The sequence below is a fragment of the Rhinopithecus bieti genome, unplaced genomic scaffold (genome assembly GCF_001698545.2).
Source record: "Rhinopithecus bieti isolate Rb0 unplaced genomic scaffold, ASM169854v2 scaffold_41779, whole genome shotgun sequence".
NCBI classification, from domain to species: domain Eukaryota; kingdom Metazoa; phylum Chordata; class Mammalia; order Primates; family Cercopithecidae; genus Rhinopithecus; species Rhinopithecus bieti.
The window spans coordinates 6,325-17,966 of record NW_016817334.1 but is presented as its reverse complement, the minus strand read 5'-3'; the positions used below and the strand labels follow the sequence as shown (position 1 = coordinate 17,966).

General features: G+C 46.2%; 1 long non-coding RNA gene across 1 annotated transcript; it reads left to right on the top strand.

The window, feature by feature from the left end:
* The first annotated feature begins 953 nt into the window (after positions 1-953).
* LOC108517842 (uncharacterized) lies at positions 954-10,888 on the top strand. The gene is made up of 3 exons (XR_001882219.1): positions 954-1,190; positions 7,674-8,046; positions 10,630-10,888. It is a non-coding gene; the product is annotated as an uncharacterized LOC108517842 (long non-coding RNA).
* The last annotated feature ends 754 nt before the right edge of the window (positions 10,889-11,642 follow it).

Sequence of the window (11,642 nt, the reverse complement as noted above, 5' to 3'; positions counted from 1 at the left end):
GGATGTCTTTGGTTCATTCCAGAAAAAAGTGCAGCACGAGAAGTAATTTTAATGGGCGCCCTCTCTTCCTTCCACTAACGCACCAGTCTCACCAGGTTCACCTGCAGGTACCTGGCTTTCTGTGGTCCGTATCCCCCGAAGAACCTGGCAAAGATCTGAGCACAAAGTAGGTGCTGAGACAATAGATCCTGGCTGGTAGAAAGGATGCTCGGAAGGAGAAGGAGCAATTGGATGCAAAGGCGCTCGTGATTCCTGTGTGTATCCAGTTCATTTCCACCTCACATACGAGATTACCTCAGGAGGATCCTCTCCTATCTTCAGCCCAGCGCCCAAACACAACCTGAATTCTCTAAGATAACCCATGCCTCTGCATCGAGGGAGCCCGCTCCAGGTGACCAGTTTAACAAGGGCAGAGCATCACTGTGACCTCCGCCACCCTTTCTCGACCCTCTAGGGTCAGGGAGAGCCCGGCCCACCCTTCTGAATCCAGACTCACTCCAAACGACCCTGAAAGAGACCTCCGCAAAGGCCTGAGCGCAGAAAGGCCGTTCTTGGTGTGCCTACTGAGGATGCAAGGGGAGCCAGGGGCTGTGCCCCATTGCCCGCAACCACAGGCGCACTGGGGAGGCTGAGGCTGCTGCTCCTAGATTCCAGGCTTTGCGGTTCCCCAGGGCATCTCAAGCTGCATCAAGAATCCCCCGTCTTTGGGGTGGCCGAGAGCAAACGCAGAAGTTCTAGAGCACTGGGGCCTGACCTTGACTAGAGGGGGCCCTGGTGTAGCCAACCCTGACGTCATTATCGGCCACATTTGTTACTCTTCTCTTTTGGCGCCAATCTCCTTCACCATTTGCGATAATTAGTAAGAGCTGAGCTCGGGCCGCGTGGCGCGCACCCCGGAAGTGCTTGCCGAGACCCGGAAGCAGCGGGAGCTCGGACGCCCTGCTCTCCGGGGCCAACCCTCCTCACTCCGCCCACTTTGGAGAGGCCCCAGTAGGCAAAGCGTCACAGCGTCCAAGAGCAGGTTTCGCGTTTGCACCCCGCTCTTGCCCAGCCACCGGGAGTCTCCCACCTCTGGGTTTCCCCACTTTGGGCAAGCCCTGGCCTCTCTGCTCCCCGGAAGGAGAGGGCAGTTCCCTGGAGAGTTCGAGTAGATTTGGAGCCTCCTTTTAAGATCGCTGTTTCTCCCAGAGGTGGGTAGAAGGACGTAAAGGGAAGGACAAATTAACAATCGGGGCGAGTGACTATTTAATAAACTCCCCAAGATTACAGTATAAATTTACTAGCGCCTGTAATCCCAGCACTTTGGGAGACGCAGGCAGGTGAATCGCTTGAGCTCAGGAGTGTGGGATCAACCTGGGGCAACACGGGGAAACCCCATCTCTACAAAAAATACCAAAAACAAATTAGCTAGGCGTGGTGGCGGAGGCCTGTAGTCCCAGCTACTCCGAAAGCGGAGGTGGGAGAATCACCTGAGCCCGGGAAGTCGACAGCGCAGCAAGCCTTGATCGCGCCACTGCACTCCAGCCTGGGCAATGCGCGTGAGACCGTCTTAAACACACACACGCACACTAAATTTACTAAGGGTCTTCGTTTGTGCTTCAGAAATCCGCACGAACTAAAATGGGCATCTCCTTCGGCCGTATTTCCTGCGCTGTTGGCCACTCCCCGGCGAACCGAGGTGGGCGCGAACCCGGGGGAGCGCCGGAGGCCCCCGGGTGCACCCCGCAGCTCGCGAGGCGGCAGTGCTCGCTGGCGCGGGGCGGGCCCTGTGACCCACCGTCATAAGAATGCTTCAGATCCAACCTGGGCTTGTTTCCGTGACGCGGGAAACATCTGGGGCGTTTTCGCAGGGCTTTGGGAGAAGTACTTACTTCCGAACTTGGCACTAAGGTGTTCTAGGAGACACACAAACTTGAGTCTGAAAGGGGGATGGGGCCAGAGAGGATGGCAACCCTGCCAGCTGCCTGGGTGCAAACTGGGGAGCTAACCGGTGGCAGGCACTTGGGTGAAGGACAAATTAAACACTTAGAGCCAGGTCCACCCGTTATGGCCTCATTGTTTTAATGTCTGTAGTACTTAGGGGCAGTTTGAGAAAGAATAATGCCTTTACATTCAGAAAAACATCAAAGACCAGGGGTTGCTCAATATGGAGCACATATGGTAGTCTCTGAAGGCCTGGCCTGCCAAAACATGTTTCTCAGTATTTTTCTCCTTTCCTTTCTTTCGATCCCCGCCCCCCACTTTTTTTTCTCCCCAAATGGGAGGGAGCCATTGGCTCGGGTTACCTAGGGCGTCTTGCGTTCACGTGAGGCAGTTGGTGGCTGCATGGAGGCGATCAATGAGTCTTTTCAAGAACTGAATCTGTCCTAGGAAAGGACTTTGAAGATGGGCGGGAGTATGGGCCAGGCAGTACACTACCTGTATTCCCAGGCCTTAGCACATTGTTCAGTAGTGGGTGGGGGGAACCCTTACTAAATATTTACTGAAGAATACACTGAACTAGGTGAAGGCAATAGCCTGTCAAACCACTTTTTAAATTTCAGTCTAAGGAAGATTCATTTGCAAAGCTCCTCTTCCTTATCAACTGCTGTTACTATTACTGTTATTACTACTATTAACTACTACTGTTATCTAAACCACTATCCCAGTTTTTAAAATTACCTAGCAGAGACAGGCAGAGGATGGTGGCTAAAAGTTTAGGTGGTTTGCTTCCGTAATTTCTCTAGGTGAAATTTGCTCAGGGCACACGGATAGGATGGAGCTGGGGAGGTGCCGTCTTTCCCATGCCTAGCGCAGGCTGGGCTCACTACCCCACATTGCCCTCAGTGGGAGGACAGGGCAGATAATTTCATCTCTTTTAGCCTCTTCGATTAAATGGACTCCTTTCATCACCTCTGAAAAATGGTCTCAGGATATTATCCTTCAGCAAATTTACATGCAGAGTTAGCATTAAAGGCAGGGGTGAATTCTTAGGGCTCCCATTTAAAAGAAGACCCATGCTGTCTCCAGAACATGCAGCCTTTTCTAAGGCAATACTGATAATGGTGGAGGAAGGAAGCACACCACACATGGAGCTGATTAAACATGCATCTTACCAAATCTTCCAGCGTTCTAGTGGCATGCATGACATACACAGAGACCTGTAGGCAAATTACCTAACCAATAGTTAGAAAACCTGGATTTTAGACCTGGCTTTGCCATCAACTCACTGACCAGTCAGTTTCTATCCTGACCAGTCAGCTATCCTGACCAGTCAGTTTCTCTATATTTATTTCTGTCTCTGTCTGTCTCTCTCTGTGAATATACGTGTGCATCTATACATACACATATACACACAAACATACATATACAGTTGTATTATTAATTTTTAATCTAGGTGATCTGTTTGGTCAGTAAATCTGATTTCTATTCTCATGTTCTCTGATGCTGTAATGTATCAACATTCTATGAGCCCCTTACCCAGACCATATGGAAGAAGCAAAGCCAACAATGGAACCCTGCTCATTCTTATATCAAGTCCTCAGAGAATGTTAAACTTGGAATGAGTTTTGGAGATGCTTCAGCCCCTTCATCTCACAGATGAGTACACTGGGGCCCAGGGAACCGACTTCTTCAGGTCACAGAGATGTGGCCCACAAATCTTGGTGACAGGTTTAGGTGAACATGGATCAAGTCTTTAGGCTACCTCCTCCCTATCCCCAACATCTGCAGTCCTCACCTGGCTTTCTCATTCAAACCAGGGATATCTGGGCCAAAATTTGGTTCAGGAGCATGAATTTAAAGCAAGACTTAAATGTTTGGTACCATTTCACTTGGGTGGAGCTCTTAAGGGCCATTGGGACAAGGTTACAGTTCCTCTAATGAGAAGTACAGCAGCAAGTCTGATTTGCTTATAAGAGTCTTGAATTCAATGTTAGAGAAACAAAAATCTCTAGGCAAACTTAACAGAGAGGCAAATTATGTAAGTAAATCCAATGTTCAGAATAGTATTCTACTGATCCTTTCCCTTCATACAACAAACTCCCAAATGATGGATATTGGGAGAAGGTGAAGAAGCTACTAGGAATTATTCACCATTAAGAATAAGGTAGGCTGGGTACGGTGGCTCACGCCTGTAATCCCAGCACTTTGGGACACCGAGGCTGGTGGATCACCTGAGGTCAGGAGTTCGAGACCAGCCTGGCCAACATGGTGAAACTCCGTCTCTACTAAAAATATTTTTTAAAAACTAGCCAGATGTGGTGGTGGGCGCCTGTAATCCCAGCTACTCGGGAGGATGAAGCAGGAGAATTGCTTGAACCCAGGAGACAGAGGTTGCAGTGAGCTGACACGGTGCCACTGCACTCCAGCCTCAGTGACAGAGTAAGACTCCGTCTCAAAAAAAAATAAAATAAAATAAAAGGAGTAAGGTAGTAAAGCTTTTTTTGTTTTGTTTTTCTTTTTGCTTGCTTGTTTTCAAGGAGTGCCTATTGATGTGAGGGGATGACTCAAGGACTGTCTGCCATGTTGAAAATTAAAAATTAAGTCTAGGGCACTTCCTCCTGCCTGCCTGGCCCTGGTTGACCTTGACTAGCCAGAATGATGCTGTCTAGCTGGAATCCAAAGTATTTCAGAGAAACAGTCATGATATGTTTTCCCTGGATGTGTAGTGAAACAGGTGGTTTCCCTACATGGAAGTAGTCTTTTCCTTTATCATCTTCAGGCTGGGGGAGCTTGACAACTTGGAGGCTAAAAAAACTCACAAGTCACACCAAGTCTGAGGGACCATAGGTAGGCAGTGAGGCAGGGTGGGAATGGGCCAGCTAGCCTTGGCAGTCATTCCAGAATGTTGTCCTAGGGAGGAACAGAGCAAGGATGGAACTGACATTCAGCCAACTGGAGGTCAATGTGTAGCTTTCTGCATTTAAGTCTAGGTGATTATGCTATAGCTCTGCAATATAGTAGGAAAAGTTCTGCCATTCTTTTTTTTTTTTTTTTTTTTTGAGACAGAGTCTCGCTCTGTCACCCAGGCTGGAGTGCAGTGGTGTGATCTCGGCTCACTGAACACTCCGCCTCCCAGGTTCACACTATTATCCTGCCTCAGCCTCCCAAGTAGCTGGGACTATAGGCGTCTGCCACCACGCCCAGCTAATTTTTTGTATTTTTAGTAGAGATGGGGTTTCACTGTGTTAGCCAGAATGGTCTCGATCTCCTGACCTTGTGATCTGCCTGCCTCAGCCTCCCAAAGTGCTGGCATTACAGGCGTGAGCCACCACGCCGGGCCGCCATTCTTTTTAAATGTAATCATCAGGGTCCTGTTTTGGACCTCTTATATTAAATGTTCTCCCTGGGCCATACTTAATCAGAATACTTACCTTGTGAGGTTGTTGTGGGGATTAAATAAGATTATCTACTAAAAGTGCTTTGCACAGTGCCAGATACATAGTAAGTACTTGATGCCTGCTTGCAAATACTATTATTAATCATTATTTGGCTTCAATTGATACCAGTGCCTTATCTTTCTGTGATTCAGACCTCTTCTTGGAGCGCTAGATCTGAATATCCAACTCTCTGCTAGAGGACATTTCCATATAGATGTATTTAGTTTTTTAAACTCGCTATGTTCAAAACAGAATTTATGTCTAGTCTCTGTTGCATACCAATAGCCTCTTCTCTTAGACTCCGTGACTGACACCACTACCCACCTGGTGCTCAGGCTAATAACCTAGCAACGTATGGTTGAGCTCCTCCTTAATATCTTTCAAATTCACCCTCTCTCTCTTTTTTTTCAAATAACCCCTTGCCTTAGCAATGACAAATATTGAGTTTTGCCTGCATCATTCCATCATTTCTCCTACTGCTGATGTACCCTCCAGTCTGTAGTCATGGCAGCTGGACCGACCTTTAATGCAAATGACATTGGATCATGTCGTTTCTCTACTTAAAATCTTTCATTCATTCCCCCATAGACTTCAGGAAAACCTCAATAATGCTCTTTATAATCTTTCTCACCACTGTCCCTATATATACATTAAGCCGTGATTCTGAGCTATATTGAACACTCTCGTTTATTTTGCCTTCATATCTTTGCACATGTTGTCTTTCTGCCTGGGTCATACTTCCCTCCATCTTTATTAGAAGAATTCTTGTCCTTCAAAATTCAGCCTGGGCATCTCCTCTTTGGGGAAATCTTCACTTAAGCTCGAGGCTCATTGTGGAGTATATATCCTTCAGGAGAGTAATTTCTCTTTTTTCTCCACGAGGTGTGAGTTTCTTGAAGCCAGTGGAATAGTCTTTGATCTTTGTGGCCACCAGGCTTTAGTGCCTGGCACACAGTAATTGTCCATGATATGTTTGCTGGATACTAGGATGACACAGAATTGAATAAATGGCTTTGGTTCTATAACTTCTCATCAAAGATTTTAGGAAAGTTATTGTTCCATGCTTCAGTTTCCTCATCTGTAAAATGGGGATCAGCAATGCCTCCTAATGTTGTAAGGAAAAGTGAATGCAAAAGTCTTTTGTAAACGGAGTAGCAATGTACATGAATCATTATTATAATAAATGCAAACCCGTATTTCCCATGCATGTACACATTTTCATATGTGCACATAGTGTGCATGTATTATATGCATCCGTGCATCTGTGTTTGTGTTCTTGACTGATTACATGGAAAGGCAGTTTCCAAACAACTTTCTCTAGATTTCACCCTTTAAAAGTCATGTCGAAATAGATAATTACTTTTTGATAACTGGTCCAAGTTCTAGATAAAGCAGTTTGTGGCAGTGCCCTCAAATTAATAGTCACTCTGTGAATTCATTATATCCATATATGCAAATACAAATTCAGTGCAAATTTATAAGACACTGAATGGATAATGATAACCATTTTCACTATGACTATAATACGACGATATTGTGTAATAATAAAACAAGAATATAGAAGAAATTGTAATGTTGAAGGCATTCTCCAACCAGTTTTTCCTTTGATTTTCCAATCACTTGGGGCAGTTGCTGAAGACAGTTTTCCCTATTTTGCCTGTGAATAAACGGGGGCTCCGGGGCGTTATTCGTTTAACCTGACTGCTTTCCAACTCTGCCACACAGTGATCAAAATCCTAGGATGGCCTTTTTCCTATCTTCTTTTTCTTTCCCCACAGCCGGTGTAAGAAGTTTACTTAGAATAGGTGGTTGATAGAAACGAGCCAGAACCAATCAATGCGTAAATTGATCGGTGCTTGTTTGTAATACTTTTAGTGCCGCAGCTATTTCTGCAATTCACGGCTGCCTTAAATGTGGAATCCACTACTCTTAACACCAGTACCAAGAGACGTTTCCGGATTTCTTGATTCCCAGAAGGGTTATTGCGTCTCTTCGCAGTGCGCGGTGGCCAGCAGCCCGACTGCCCTGGGCTCTGAAGCGAAGAGCGCTCGGGTCCTTCTCACTCACCTGGTGCCCAAGGAGGAAAGGAGGGCGCGGGCTCCTCTTCAGCCGCATCTACCTCCTGCCTCTTGTTCTTCTTTAGAAAGCCAGGTGGCGCTAACCCTCAATCCCTGCTAGAGCTGGAGGATTTCCTTGCTTGCTCCCAGTAGAGCGAAGAGGTGAAGAGCGCACTCCGGGTTGGCACTTTCTCTCGGCTTCTTCCGCTCTTTGGAAACGTAAATTTGCTTTTTTCTTCTTCCGCACCTCTCGCAGGATGACGGCAACCCTAAAGGAAAACGGAGTATCCTGTGTGCCACGTGGATCTTGGGGAAACGAAATGATTAAAGCCATGAGGTTTCCTGGTTCTTCGAGGCGTTGAATGTGGGTTTTGATTTGGGGGAAGAAGAGCCAAAAGAGGTTAAGGTTCCACTCTACCGCATCTTGAATCTGACTGTTGCAGACGAACTGTGGGGCCGGTGGGCACTCGCGCCTGGGTGTGCACGTACCTGTGGGTGCAGGATCATGTCGCCCTGTGTCGTGTGGGTCGCCTCTTCCTAAGTGACCAAGTATATGCGTGCTTATAAAGAAGAAGAAATGTCCCCAGCTGTAAAAGGGCGGCTTTGAGGTTCTCTCATGACAGCTGAAGGTAGGAATCTATTCTAGAAGGCACACATTTCAGTTTTCAAATTTTGTTCTTTAAATATTTCCGGTCTTTGAACTACTATTATTTAACAGGGACAGGGGAGAACCCCATTTTACTATTATATTGATTAACTGGATTTAAACCAAAATCATCAAACAAAAACGCTGTTGAAACTTGGAAAAGACTTGGTAATAAAAATGTGGCCATCCACATGTGCTGCTGTTGCAAATACCACCAAATCTGAAATTAAGATGAATTCAATAAAAGTATTTTCTATTCACTAGAATACTAAGAGAATAGAGAGCAATTTTAAGATTTTTACTGAAACGAAAGGAGCACAGACAAACAAACAGATAGAGCACTCGGCAACATTAATACATTAATAGTGATGACCATGTGCCACTAATGCTGCTTTTTTTTTTTTTTTTTTTTTTTTTTTTTTGAGTGAGTGAGTCTCTGCTGCCAGGCTGGAGTGCAGTGGCGGGATCCTGGCTCACTGAAACCTCTGCCTCCCAAGTTCAAGCGATTCTCCTGCCTCAGCCTCCCAAGTAGCAGGGACTACTAGCACGTGCCACCACACCCAGGGTGTGTACTGGGAAGGTGACTGGCAGGCAAGATGAAAGTGTTCCTAAATTCTTCAATTCCTCAATGCCCTAATGTTCAAGGAATCATGACTGGGAGTCCTCAGGAAACTTACAATCAAGGAGGAAGGAGAAGCAAGCATGTCTTACCGTGGTAGAACAGGAGAGGGAGAAAGCAAGAGGGGGGAAGAGCCACACACTTTAAAACAACCAGATCTCAACCAGATAGTCAAAACTCAGGATCACAAGAACAGCAAGGAGGAAGTCTGCTCCATGATTCAATGACCTCCTACCAAGCCCCTCCCCCGACATGTGGGGATTACCATTTGAGATAGATTTGGGTGGGTACACAGAGCCAAACCATGAAAGTAACCCAAACAGCAACATGGCTCTCAGTGGCTAGTTTTGAGACTTCCCATCTTGAGTGAAATTCCCAGGGAGAGGGACTCGGGAGAGCATGTGTACTACGGCACCTTGTTCTTAGACAGTGCACTAAGGCCTGTGACTCAGTATCAATCCCTGTTGGAGAGCCTGTTAGTTCTTGTCCATAGCACATGGCATTCCTAGGTTTCCCCACTGCCCTGTATTGCAGGCCTAGAAGTGTAAAAACTGTAATTCCCAGTCACTTTGCTGTAAGAGATCAGGATGCAATTTAGGTTCTGATAATGAAGTGCGGTCACATAGGATTTGAAAGGCAGTGAAAAGGAAACTGCTCTCCCTTTTCAGCTGTGTAGGTGTATGAGAGGGCTCTGGGAGACATAAGTATGAGCAGTGACCTAACTCCATGGCCCACTGTCTAGTCACCAGCCTCGTGGGTGTAGGGGGCTCTGATGGCTGCCACTGACTCTACTCCTCCAGCCTTTCCACTTCATACCTCCTATTAAATCCCTCTGATCTTGGCAGATCTAGAATTTTCTGTTTCCTGTATTGAACCGTGACTGACACAGGGAACAAGCCTGCTTGGGTGCTTCATGCCTGAGGTCTGGGTTAGTGTGGGCCTGGAGTAGTGCAGACTTTGCAGGTGTTTAGATGGCTGTCCTCAGCTGCGGGTAGTTTTGGGGTGGGGGAATGAGTCCAATCCAGGAGAGGCTGCCAACAATCCCCTACCAGGAGGCTGAAGGGACAAACATTCCGGATGGCTCTCATGCTGCCTCTTTCACCATGAGGCCTCACTGCTTCTTTTCCTGACTTTCAAACCGAAGCAGGAAAAACAGCAACTTTTTTGAGTGTTTAGGCAAACATTTTTGCTAAGGCTCAATGACAGACTATTCTGCCTGTTTTGATACTTGATTATATATTGTCCTTTTTTAAAATTTAAAATAAAAATGTTTGAGACAGGATCTCACTCTGTCACCCAGGCTGGAGTGCAGTCACGCAACCACAGCTCACTGCAACCTCAACCTCACAGGCTCAAGTGATCCTCCTGCCTCAGCCTCCCTGTAGCTGGGACTATCGGCACATGCAACCACACCCAGCTAATTAAAAAAAAATTGTAGAGATGGAGTCTCACTATATTGCCCAAGCTGTTTTCAAATTCCTGGGCTCAAGTGATCCTACCACCTCAGCCTTTCAAAGTGCTGTGATTACAGGTATGAGCCACCGCACCCAGCCTTGTTCTATTTTATGCTCTTATATCTGGACATTCACTCCCCAGTGAGGCACTAAACTACTTAAGGAAAGATGGTGAGTTTTCACTTTTCAGCCCGAGGGTTGAATGACAAGTGACTGGGGAAAGTCAGCTTTGTTCAGTGTGAACGGAGGGCTGGATGTGCATTGTACATCTCCTCTGCAACACTGAAGTCATTTCCTCTGCCCACCTTGCTGTCTAAACCCCACCTTAGAACCCTTTACTGGCAGATATTATTCAGGAGCTGATTCCTTGACTCTTCAGTTGTTCCTAGCAGACATAAGACTGAATATATGCCACTTAAGTAATTTTTGTCCAGAGGGAATTGTTTGATAACTGTTACCATTGCTCACAAATACATGGTACCCATCTCTGCAGGAGGACTACACATTCCCACTCTGTGGCAGGTGGTTGTGACCATATGACTGGAACTCAGCAGTGAAATGTGAGTGGAAACAACTGCCCTTGGTTTTTTCCCTCTACCACCGTGTCAGCAATGATACAGAGAAGTGACTCATCAGCCCAGATCCTGGAGCAAAGATCATGTGCATGCAGCAGGGCTGCAGGAATCCAGGATGGACTTGCTGCTAAAACTGTTTAAAAAAAAAAAAAAAAAAAAAAAAAGGAGAGAGAGAGAGACAGAATTCTATATTAGTTCACTTATTTCTGTGAAATAGTTAGGATTTAAGACGTCTAATAAATTGTGCCTCTCATCCCAGCCAGAGTTTGGTGCTAGTTTATAGTAACAGGAATCAGATTGGCAGATTAAAAATGTCAGCTGCATTACTGATAAGAGCTAGATTGAAAGAGTTGCTGCAATGCCTGTGAATACTCCACCAGCTGTTAGCCACCCAGCCCCTGGCATAGTGGGACACTATAGGCCTCCTCCTGCAGGGCAGGTCCCACATCTCGGGGCAGGGAGAGGATGGGACACATTGGTTCAGAAGGAGCCACAGGAGGGACCAGACTGGGCAGGCTCCATTCCTGTGGAGTTAACTCCACAGCAAGACCTGCCCTGAAAATTTTAGTCCAGGGCAATATAGGCTTCCAGAGGGAATTAGTTACAGTAGAACTGTATTACTTTTTGTATCTTGGAGAATGTGACAGAAATAGAAATATTAGGAGAGGTTATAATTATGTTAATTTTTGTTTCATTTTATTCTTGCATATTTTAAAGCCTAAGGGGGAAACAATCAAGTGACAGATCAAGGCATTGAAATAAAAGTTTAAGCAATGGTAATCCTAACCATTAGCACTTTGCTGCAATCAGGCAGCTACTCCATGTGAAATGGGAACTTGTGGCCTGAACATTAATATGACCAACTTTCTGCCAAGGTGCCCGTGGCCCCCAGGGCCTGGCTAGTTGTTGTTAATTGGTGGCCGCTTCCAGT